This window comes from Hibiscus syriacus, unplaced genomic scaffold (genome assembly GCF_006381635.1).
Source record: "Hibiscus syriacus cultivar Baekdansim isolate YM2019G1 unplaced genomic scaffold, ASM638163v2 tig00110429_pilon, whole genome shotgun sequence".
Classification (NCBI taxonomy): Eukaryota; Viridiplantae; Streptophyta; class Magnoliopsida; order Malvales; family Malvaceae; genus Hibiscus; species Hibiscus syriacus.
The window spans coordinates 1,357,777-1,370,965 of NW_024062733.1; positions in this window are offsets into that span (position 1 = coordinate 1,357,777).

A 13,189-nucleotide genomic window follows, 5' to 3' on the forward strand; every position below is an offset into this window, starting at 1 on the left:
CCATAGAAGGGGTACCGATACTAAGCAACCTGAAATTGTAGGTTAAGATGAGCCTAAATAGAATTCGAGAATAATAGTACTTTTGAGTATTATTAATTTATATAAATGCAAGAAAGTACATTTACAATTATATGGAATGTGTGATTATGGATGCTTGTGTAGATCGTAATCAAGCTTCTGAGTCAAGCAAAAAGAAAGGCAAGGATAAAGTCACCGATTAGTCGGATTTACATTTTGGGCATAATAGCGAGGCAAACCAGGTGAGTGCATTTATTATGTACTTTTATGTTATGATAGTCATAGATACATTTTGCTTAATGTATGTATTGCATTTACCGAATCGACACTAAGTGTGCAACCCACAGAATTCATAGTAAGTTTATGAACGACCGTATCGACACTAAGTGTGACCCACGAAATTCATAATAAGTTTATGAACAACTGTATCGGCACTAAGTGTGTGACCCACAGAATTCATAATACGTTTATGAACGACCGTATCGACACTAAGTGTGCGACCCACGAAATTCATAATAAGTTTATGAACGACCGTAATGACACTTAGTGTGCGACCCACGAAATTCATAATAAGTTTATGAACGACCGTATCGACACTAAGTGTGCGACCCATGGTATTCATAATAAGTTTATGAACGACCGTATCGGCACTAAGTTTGCAACCCACGGAATTCATAATAAGTTTATGAACGACCGTATTGACACTAAGTGTGCAACCCACGGAATTCATAATAAGTTAATGAACGAACGTATCGGCACTAAATGTGCAACCCACAAAATTTATAATGAGCTTATGAATGACCGTATTGGCACTACATGTGCACCCCAAAGAACTTATAATGATTTGAAAACAATAAATTCGTATTTTGATAGTTATGATATACTGATGTATTGATTTTACCTCATTAGTGTTATTGACTCACTAAGTAAATACTTAACGTGTGTTTATTTCACGCGTAGGTTTTAGCGAGCAGAGTAAGGAGTGTATCTGACTTTGTCATTCAAGGATCGCCTCATCAGTAACTGTATGACAACTATATTTACTTTTGATGTTGTTAGTTGGCATGCAATAGATTTATTATAATGCTCTGAAAAGTATTTTGACTTATGATGATGTAAAAATGAAATATGTTAAAGCCTTTAAGATCTGTTTACATATTACAATTTAAAAATGTTTTATTTATTAAATTAAAATGTTTTATGAATGGAAACAATATTTTTTTACTGGTTTTTCAAAAGCGGAAAGTTTTAAAATTGATGTGACATATATGACTCGTGTACGAAAATGTATACTGGAATTGAGTGTTATATTTATTGGTATCAAAGCCATATTTAGCCGATTCTTAGCCGAAACCGTGTGTATTTTACTGTAAAAAGGGTTTACATGCTACTAAGATGTCAAGGTTACTGATAGGGTGTAGTTAGAATACTCTTGATGTCACTCCTTACTAACTTAAGTGTTATCCTTATGTATGTTCTATTAGATGTCAGATTCTACGAATTCGCGAAGAACGACTGGTCAAGAAATTAGAGAAGGGTCGGGTAACGAGAGCTATGAAGTTAATAGTGAGCATCTGATCCCGTCCAAAAACGTTAGTGCACCGACACATCAGAGTATGCCAGTGCCAAAGTTTGGAGCTTTTATGCATGCCCTTGATGCAATCTTGACTAGATTTCAACCTCCTCCGCCTCCCCCTTTCCCTCCAGCACCGCAGATGTTAATCCCAAAAGATTTAAGAAGTTTGGATTATGTTGACAAATTTGTAAGATTCTTGGTTTCAAGAATTTGATTGAGATATTGAAGTTAATAAGGTGTTAGAATGATAAAAGATAGTTAAAGTGCTTGTAGTTGGGTTTGGTGTATGAAAGGAACTTTAAAGGTGGAAATTAAGTAAAGAGTTGATGATTTTTGGGTGAAATAAGTCTGTTATGGGTGGGTGGTATCGGTACCAGATGAGTTGGTACCGATACTACACATCTATTATAGGTTATAATAGTGCGTAGGTATCGATACTACATGAACAGTATCGATACCATAAGGCCATTTTATACAAACATCTTTATGAGGTATCGATACCGAAAGGGGTAGTATCAATATCATGAGTATCGATACCATAAGGCAGGTATCGATACCATTTTTGAAGTAAGGATTACAGAATCGAAATTGGTATCGATACTTAAGTACGGTATCGATACCATTATAAGGGAAATAGCGATACTGTATCTTGGGTACCGATACTACTTAATAAGGAAAATGGGAATTATGTCTTTCATATAGCTTAGGTTATTAAGATCGAGTCATAATATTAAGGATTCTGATAATTGTTTTGGAAATCATATTTATGTAGATACCGAGTATAAACAAGTTCCGAAACAATTGACGAGTAAGATTGATCGAGAGGAAGACAAAGAAATATATGTGGGTTGCTTGGAATAGTGAGGCTAAGGTGAGTGTATATTTATAGAATGTTTATAGTATTATATTGAAATTAGACTTGTGATAAGTCTAGTACCAACCTATTTAATACATGATTGCATGAGTAGAAGCATAATCATAAATGATAGGGTGTGAACATGTCTTGATTGTATTACACGATATGATATATGACATGAACTCATATGATATGCATTATAAGACAATGATCTAAGTGAACATGTATGAGATATTTACATGAACGATATGATAAAATCTACAAACTTATATGTCTATAAGAGATAAACTATGTGAATTGTGAAAAACCCATGTTATGTAGATGAGAGCTATATGTATAATTGGCATGCCAAGAGTCGAGGGTTCTATGTGGTCCTTCGGGATATATATATAATCCTTTTGAACATATATGCGATTCTTTGAGACACATATTTAGTCCCTTGGAATATATATATGATACTTAAGGATATTTCTATGTGGTCCTTAGGGACATTTTATATGGCACTTCAGTGCATTCATACGCGGCACTTCGGTGCATTTCTACGTGGCACTTCGATGCATTTTGTACGAGTTGTGGTGAAAACATTTGTGCATAACCTCAAGGCACTCACACACCGTAAGTTCTCGGTATTATATCATGGGCTAATGAAAGATATAATATGAAATAACATTAAATACTATGATAAATTATTATGTGTGAAATGCATGATTAAGTAGTTTACATTGAATGAATATATGATTTCATGTTATTATATTTAATTATAGTATCATTATATATATTGTGCCTCACTAAGTCGATGACTTAGCGTGTGAGTGTTTCACACGTAGGATCGAGGAAATCAACTGAGCAAGGTTAGGCAGCTGGGATAACATCACTCCTCCAGATATCAGATCAGAAGCAACTTGAACAGTAGGTTATTTTGTTATGAAAATCAATGTTGACATGTAATCAAAACTTTAAGTTGTATATGCTCTGATTATTTTGTGAACTTTTGTATTAAACTTATGTAAATTAATGGATTTCTTATTATAAGTTTAAATTTTCTACCATTTTATACAAGTATATTGCTTTGAAAAGTCAATGTGACATCTCAAACTCGTATCTGGGTCGGGTACAAGTTGGGGGTGTTACATGTCAGCAAGTGAAAGCTGAGCATCAAGTGCCTTCCGGATTGCTACAATCGATATCCATTCCCGAATGGAAGTGGGAACGAGTTACAATGGATTTTGTTTCAGGACTACCTTCAACACTTAGTAAAAAGGACTCAATATGGGTAATTGTGGACAGATTAGCCAAGACGGCTCATTTTCTTCCAGTTCGAGTAGATTACTCGACGGATAAATATGCGGAGTTGTATATAAAAGAGATAGTTTGGCTGCATGGAGTACCAATTTCGATAGTACCCGATCGAGATCTTAGGTTTACTTCGAGATTTTGGAAGTCTTTGCACGAGGCATTGGGTACTCGATTGAATTTTAGTACGGCTTTTCATCCGCAGACAGATGGTAAGTCAGAGCGAACTATTCAGGTATTGGAGGATATGCTAAGGGCATGCGTGATAGAATTTAAAGGATCACGGGAAAGATATTTGACTTTAGCAGAATTTACTTATAAAAACAATTACCAATCAAGTATTAAGATGGCTCCGTATGAAGCCTTGTATGGGAGGAAGTGTCAAACACCATTAAACTGGTTTGAGCTAAAAGATTGAGATCTTGTTGGCCCGAATTTAATGAAAGAGATGGAAGATAAAGTGAAAATTATCCAAGATAATCTTAAGATACCTTCTGATCTACAAAAGTCTTATGCTGATCTGAAGAGAAAAGAGATTGGATTTTAGGTGGGAGATAAGATATTTCTGAAAGTATCACCTTGGAAGAAAGTATTGCAATGCAGACACAAAAAAAAGCTGAGTTTGAGATTTATTGGACCTTATGATATTTTAAAAAGGGTCGGACCAGTAGCTTATCACTTAGCTTTGCCTCCCGAAATGGACAAGATCCATAATGTTTTTCATGTGTCTATGCTCAGAAAGTACTGATCAGATCCATCACATATCATCACACCAGAAGAAATTGAGATTCAACCATATTTGACTTACGAGGAAGAACCAGTGCAGATCTTGGCACGAGAAAACAAAGAATTGCGTAACAAAAAGATCCCTCTGGTTAAAGTACTTTGGCAAAATCATAAAGTAGAAGAAGCTACATGGGAAACAGAGGAGGACATGAGGATGCATTTTCCACACCTCTTCTTATAAGGCACTTCTTAAAATTCGAGGACGAATATTCTTAAGGGGGGGAATTGTAATACCCCAAATATCAGATAGGTGACCATAGTGAAATAATTTAAATTTTGGTGGGTTAAATTTAGTAAACTGAAAAGTATATGGAATGATTTAGAATATTTTGATTGAGACTTATTAGTAAGAATGAAAGAATGGATGGCCAATTTGGTCATTTTGATAGAATAAATTTAATATTCATTTAAATGGGGTTATTAAATAAAAGAGGAATAGGAGAAATAAAATGGCAAAGGTAAGACTTTAATTAGTTGGTTTTTCTTTTTGTTTTTGGGTTGGTTTTGAAACCTTAAGTGTTATAGAGGCTTAAGGAAAGTTTAATGAGGATTAAAACTAAAAGATGAAGGTTTTATTTTTGATTTAATATAATGAGCTTAAATAGAATTCGAGAATAATAGTACTTTTGAGTATTATTAATTTATATAATTGTAAGAAAGTATATTTACAATTTTATGGTATGTGTGATTTTGGATGCTTTTGTAGATCGTAATCAAGCTCTTGAGTCAAGCAAACAGAAAGGCAAGGATAAAGTCGCCGATTAGTCAGATTTATATTCTAGGCATAATAGCGAGGCAAACCAGGTGAGTGCATTTATTATGTATTTATATGTTATGATAGTCATAGATGCATTTTGCTTAATGTATGTATTGTATTTACCGAATCGACACTAAGTGTGCAACCCATGGAATTCATAATAAGTTTATGAACGACCATTTGACACTAAGTATGCAACCCACGGAATTCATAATAACTTTATGAATGACCGTATCGACACTAAGTGTGAAACCTACGAAATTCATAATAAGTATATGAACGACCGAAAAACACTAAGTGTGCAACCCACGGAATTCATAATTAGTTTATGAATGACCGTATCGGCACTAAGTGTGTAACCCACAGAATTCATAATAAGTTTATGAATGACCATATCGACACTAAGTGTGCAACCTACGAAATTTATAAAGAGCTTATGAATGATCGTATCGGCATTACGTGTGCACCCCAAAGAACTTACAATGATTTGAAAATAATAAATTCGTATTTTGATAGTTATGATATGCTGATGTATTAATTTCACTCCTTACTAACTTAAGTGTTATCCTTTTGTATATTCTATTAGATGTCGGATTCTACGAATTCGCGAAGAGCGACTGGTCAAGAAATTAGAGATGGGTCGGGTAGCGAGAGCTATTAAGCTAATAGTGAGCATCTGATCCCGTTCGAAAATGCTTGTGCACCGACACATCAGGGTATGCCAGTGCCAGAGTTTGAAGCTTTTATGCAGGCCCTTGATGAAATCTTGACTAGATTTCAACCTCCTCTGCCTCCCCCTATCTCTCTAGCACCGTGGATGTTAATCCCAAAAGAGTTGAGAAGTTTGGGAGCTCCTGAGTTATGTGGAGAAGAGGATGAAGGTCTGATGGATGCGAATTTATGGTCAAACGACGTGATGGTGATGATGGAAAGTCTTTAATGCTAAGATTCTGAAAAGCTGGGGAGAGCTGTATCCTTACTTCGAGGATCAGCTCGAGTGTGGTGGACGAACACTACGGTGTATGCACCACCTGAGGAAGCGACCTGACAATTCTTTCAAGATGAGTTTAAGAACAAGAACATCGTGGAGCAGTTTATGTGGGAGATGCTACTGAAGTTTCTTAATCTGAAACAAGACGATCGAGCAGCACATGAGTATGAGGCTGAGTACAACAAGCTTAGTTGTTATGCTACTGAGGTAGTTTCCAATGATAAAGCCCGACGTGATTGGTTCATTGAGGGTTTGAGGCCTAAGTTGTAAGAGATAATGTTGGCTTTAAATTTTCCTAGCTTGGAAGAAGTTATTAACCAAGCTAAGGCCATTGAAAGAGCTCGAGGGGAGACTCTAGCAGCGGAGCAGGGTATGTAGACGACAAAAAGAGTTGGGATGTCTTCAACTTTCCATCATGCTAAGAAAGGCAAGGGTTCTAGCTCCCGATACAATAACAAAGATGGTTCGAATGCAGTTTCGCAGAAGAATAAGCAATCACTATCATTGGTTGCTAGCTCGGGTAGAGCATATAGAGAAACAACTAATCTATGTCAGACATATGGTAAATTTCATTGTAGTGAAACTGGTCAGTATTCTCAAAATTGTCCAAAGAGATCCGGCGATAGATCAGTGCAAACTGAGAGATCAATAACAACATCTAATAGAAGAAGAGGAAGAGGAAAATTCGGTGGACAATATGTGTCCAACCAGCGAAAAGAGACTCAGGGAGTGGCTCAAATTTATAATATTAAGATTAATGAGGATCGGGATGACCCGGAGATTTTAACAGGTATATTTCATCTTTTTGATGAACCTGTATTTGTTTTGATTGATACTGGTTCTACCCACTCTTATATTAGTACTAAGTTGGTTAGAGCTAGAGGAATTCCTTTAGAACCAATTTTTAGTGAGATGATAGCGGTAAACCCTATGGGTCATAGTCCAAGGGTAACTCGAGTATGTAGAAAATGCCCAATAAAGATTCAATGGATTGTGTTCCCGGTAAACTTAATGGAGTTGCCTTTTGACGAATTTGAAGTTATTTTAGGCATGGATTGGTTGTCCCCTCACCATGGATGGGTTAATTGTCGCAAGAAATGATTACTTTTGAAAGATACACAAGGCTCAGAAATTGTAGTGATCGGCGAAAAAGCGAGATCACCATCCAATGTAATCTCAGCAATAATTGCAAGGAAAATGATGTCGGAAGGATGTACAACTTTTCTAGCCAATGTGATAGACACTCAAATTTCGAAAGTGAGATTAGTTGATATTCCATCAGTTAGGGAGTTTCTGGATATTTTTTTCGGAAGAATTACCGGGCTTACCTCTAGACCGTGAGGTGGAATTCCAGATTGATGTTTACTCGGGTACTGAACCTGTTTCTATGGCTCCATATCGATTGGATCCAATGGAGTTAAGAGAATTAAAGGCCCAATTACAGGAACTGCTCGATGAGGGATTTATCAGACCCAGCGTTTCACCTTGGGGAGCACCTGTGCTTTTTGTGAAAAAAGAATGGATCTATGCGATTATGCATATATTACCGACAGTTAAATAAAGTAACAATAAAGAATAAGTATCCTCTTCTGAGGATTGATGATTTGTTCGATAAACTGAAAGGCGCATCAATGTTCTCTAAGATAGACCTTCGGTCAGGATACCACCAATTAAAGATTAAAGGGAGAGATATTTTCAAGACATCTTTTTGGACTCGGTATGTACATTACAAATTTGTGGTGATGCCATTCGGATTGACAAATGCTCCTGCAACATTTATGGACTTGATGAACCGAGTATTCCAACCTTATCTGGATCAATTTGTGGTGGTATTTATCGATGATATTTTGGTGTATTCAAAGTCAAGAGAGGAGCATGATGCTCGTCTTCATGTTGTTCTTCAGACTCTTTGAGAAAAGAATTTGTACGCCAAATTATCCAAGTGTGAGTTTTGGTTAGCTGAGGTTGCTTTCCTTGGCCATACAGTCTCCGCAGAAGGCATAAGAGTAGATCCCAAAAAGATTCAAGCTATATTGGATTGGCAACCCCAAGGAATATTTATGAAGTTCGGAGTTTCTTGGGGCTTGCTGGTTGTTATAGACGGTTCGTGAAGAAATTTTCAATGTTAGCTTCGCCGCTAACTAAGTTATTACGGAAAGATGTGCCATTTGTTTGGTCGGAGAAATGCCAAGAAAGTTTTGAAATGTTAAAGAGGATTGTCTCAGAAGCACCAGTGCTTGTACAACATCAGTCGGGTAAAGATTATGTAGTCTTTAGTGACGCATCTCATAATGGATTGGGATGTGTGCTTATGCAAGAAGGGAAAGTTGTGCCCTATGCCTCGAGACAGCTGAAGGCTCACGAGAGAAATTACCCGACACATGACATGAATTGGCAGCGCTTGTGTTCACTTAGAAGATTTGGCGTCATTATCTGTAAGGTGAGCGGTGCCATATTTATTCAGATCACATGAGTCTAAAGTATTTGTTGACTCAGAAAGAATTGAACTTGAGGCAGAGAAGATGGATTGAGCATTTAAAATATTATGATGTGATCATCGACTATCATCAAGGAAAGGCTAATGTGGTAGCTGATGCACTTAGCCAAAAGACTTTTGCAGCTTTACGAGCTTTAGATGCACGTATATCTTTAAAGGAAGATGGCGCCTTGATAGCTGAGCTTAAGCTAAAAAGCGATGTTTTGGGATCGGATGAAAGAGCTGCAAGGAAAAGATGAAAAATGCTTGGCAAGAATTGCGCAAAAAAGAAAAAGATGAGGCCAAAGACTTCGAAATTAGGACTGATGGATGCTTATATTATTGTAGAAGACTTTGCATTCCAGATAATGAAGAATTGAAGAAATATATTCTTTCCGAGGCACATTATAGTCCTTTGACTATGCATCCAAGCGGGAATAAGATGTATTAGGATATAAAGAGTCGATATTGGTGGGTTGGCATGAAAAGAGTTATATCAGATTTTGCTGCAAGATGCCTGACATATCATCAAGTGAAAACTGAGCATCAAGTGCCTTTTGGATTGCTACAACCGATATCCATTCCAGAATGGAAATGTGAACGAGTTACAATGGATTTTGTTTCAAGACTACCTTCAAAACCTAGTAAAAAGGACTCAATATGGGTAATTGTGGACAGATTGACCAAGATGACTCATTTTCTTCTAGTTCGAGTAGATTACTCGATGGATAAATATGCGGAGTTGTATATAAAGAGATAGTTCGGTTGCATGGAGTACCAATTTCGCCAGTACCCGACCGAGATCCCAGGTTTACTTCGAGATTTTGGAAGTCTTTGCACGAGGCATTGGGTACTCGATTGAATTTCAGTACGGCTTTTCATCCACAGACAGATGGGAAGTCAAAGTAAACTATTCAGGTATTGGAGGATATGCTAAGGGCATACGTGATAGAATTTAAAGGATCATGGGAAATATATTTGTCTTTGGAGGAATTTGCTTATAATAGCAATTACCAATAGAGTATTAAAATGACTCTGTATGAAGCCTTGTATGGGAGGAAGTGTCGAACACCATTAAATTGATTTGAGCTAAAAGATCGAGATCTTGTTGGCCCGGATTTAATGAAAGAGATGGAAGATAAAGTGAAAATTATCCAAGATAATCTTAAGATAGCTTCCGATCGACAAAAGTCTTATGGTGATTGAAGAGAAAATGGATTGAATTTCAGGTGGGAGATAAGGTATTTCTGAAAGTATCACCTTGGAAGAAAGTATTGCGGTTCAGGTGCAAAGGAAAAGCCGAGTCTAATATTTATTGGACCTTATCAGATTTTAAAAAGGGTCGGACTAGTAGATTATCAGTTAACTTTGCCTCCCGATATGGACAAGATCCATAATGTTTTTCATGTGTTGATGCTTAGAGAGTACCGATCAGATCCATCACATATCATCACACCAGAGGAAATTGAGATCCGACCAGATTTGACTTACGAGGAAAAACCAGTGCGGATCTTGGCACGAGAAAACAAAGAAATGCGTAATAAGAAGATCATTCTGCTTAAAGTGTTTTGACAAAATCATAAATTAGAAGAAGCTACTTGGGAAAGAGATGAGGACATGAGGATGTAGTTTCCACACCTCTTCTTATTAGGTACTTCATAAAATTCGAGGACGAATTTTCTTAAGGGGATAATTATAATACCCCAAATATCGAATAAGTGACCATAGTGAAAAATTTAAATTTTGATGGGTTAAATTGAGCAAATTGAATAGTATATGGAATGATTTAGAATATTTTGATTGAGACTTATTAATAATAATGGAATAATGGAGGGGAAATTTGGTCCTTTTGATGGAATGAATTTAATATTCATTTAAATGGGGTTATTAAATAAAAGGGGAATATGCGAAATAAAAGATAGGTCTGAAGTGTTCTCTTCTCCTTCTTCATCCTCACGCCCTGAGCCCCCCATAGCAAAGGTAAGACTTTAGTTAGTTGGTTTTCCGTTTCGTTTTTAGGTTGGTTTTGAAACCTTAAGTGTTATAGAGGCTCAAGGAAAGTTTAATGAGGATTAAAACTAAAAGATGAAGGTTTTATTTGAGATTTAAGATAATGGGTTTTAAAAGGATTTGATGAAATTTGGTTTGATATTGAAGTTTAAAGGTATATTTGACTTGTCAAAGAGGTAAATAAGAGATTGGGAGCTTTAGAAGTGGTTAAAAACATGTTTGAAATTTGGGTGTGATTTTAGTTTTAAAGGGTTCTTTGGAGTTATTGGATGTTATAAGGAGATTTATGGATGTAAGACAGTTGGTTCAATTAATGATGAGTTTATTGGTATAGCTAGGGATAAAAATAAGAGATTTTGGCAGAAAATTGGTAAAAATCGAAGTGAACTATGTAAAATATGGGTTAGGGTATCAGTACTCGAAGAACGATACCGATACTATAGGTTTAAATTTGAGGAATGAGGATGAACACAATGAACAGTACGATACTTATGCAAGCAGTATCGATACTGAAGTGAGGTATCGATACCAAGAGGGAGATATCGATATCATTATTAAAAAATGTATTCCATAATGCAAAAATCGTATCGATACTGAAGGGTGTATCGATACCATAGAAAAGGTATCGATACTAAGCAACCTGAAATTATAGGTTAAGATGAGCTTAAATAGAATTCGAGAATAATAGTACTTTTGAGTTTTTATTAATTTATATAAATGTAAGAAAATATATTTACAATTGTATGGTATGTGTGATTATGGATGCTTGTGTGGATCATAATCAAGCTACTGAGTCAAGCAAACAGAAAGGCAAGGATAAAGTCGCCGATTAGTCGGATTTACATTCTGGGCATAATAGCGAGGCAAACCAGGTGTGTGCATTTATTATGTACTTATATGTTATGATAGTCAGATGTATTTTGCTTAATGTATGTATTGCATTTACCGAATCGACACTAAGTGTGCAACCCACGAAATTCATAATAAGTTTATGAACAACCGTATCGGAACTAAGTGTGCAACCCACGAAATTCATAATAAGTTTATGAACGACCGTATCGACACTAAGTGTGCAACCTACATAATCATAATAAGTTTATGAACGACCGTATAGACACTAAGTGTGCAACCCACAAAATTCATAATAAGTTTATGAACGACCGTATCGGCACTAAGTGTGCAACCCACGGAATTCATAATAAGTTTATGAATGACCGTATAGGCACTAAGTATGCAAAGTTTATGAATGACCGTATCGACACTAAGTGTGTAACCCACGAAATTCATAATAAGTTTATGAACGACCGTATCGGTACTAAGTGTGCAACCCACGAAGTTCATAATAAGTTTATGAACGACCATATCTACACTAAGTGTGCAACCTACAGAATTCATAATAAGTTTATGAAGGACCGTATCGACACTAAGTGTGCAACCCACATTATTCATAATAAGTTTATGAACGACCGTATCGGCACTAAGTGTGCAACCCACGAAATTCATAATAAGTTTATGAACGACCGTATCGACACTAACTGTGCAACCCACATAATTCATAATAAGTTTATGAATGACCGTATCGGCACTAAGTGTGCAAAGTTTATGAATGACCGTATCAGCACTAAGTGTGTAACCCACGAAATTCATAATAAGTTTATGAATGACCGTATCGACACTAAGTGTGCAACCCACAGAATTCATAATAAGTTTATGAACGACCGTATCGGCACTAAGTGTGCAACCCACATAATTCATAATAAGTTTATGAACGACCGTATCGGCACTAACTGTGCAACCCACGTGATTCATTATAAGTTTATGAATGACCGTATCGGCACTAAGTGTGCAAAGTTTATGAATGACCTTATCGACACTAAGTGTGTAACCCACGAAATTCATAATAAGTTTATGAACGACCGTATCGGCACTAAGTGTGCAACCCATGAAGTTCATAATAAGTTTATGAACGACCATTTATGCACTAAGTGTGCAACCCACATAATTCATAATAAGTTTATGAAGGACCGTATCGACACTAAGTGTGCAACCCACGTAATTCATAATAAGTTTATGAACGATCGTATCAGCACTAAGCGTGCAACCCACGGAATTCATAATAAGTTTATGAACGAACGTATCGACACTAAGTGTGCAACCCACGAAATTCATAATAAGTTTATGAACGACCGTATCGACACTAAATGTGTAACCCATGAAATTCATAATAAGTTTATGAACGACCGTATCGACACTAAGTGTGCAACCCACGGAATTCATAATGAGCTTATGAATGACCGATCTACGTTCCTCTTATTTTTTTCGTATTTTTACTGTAAAAATGGCTGGATATTACTGTTGTTTGAAATAAAAAAGGGCCTAGTTTGCTTGTTATTTGATATATATATATATACACACACATATATATA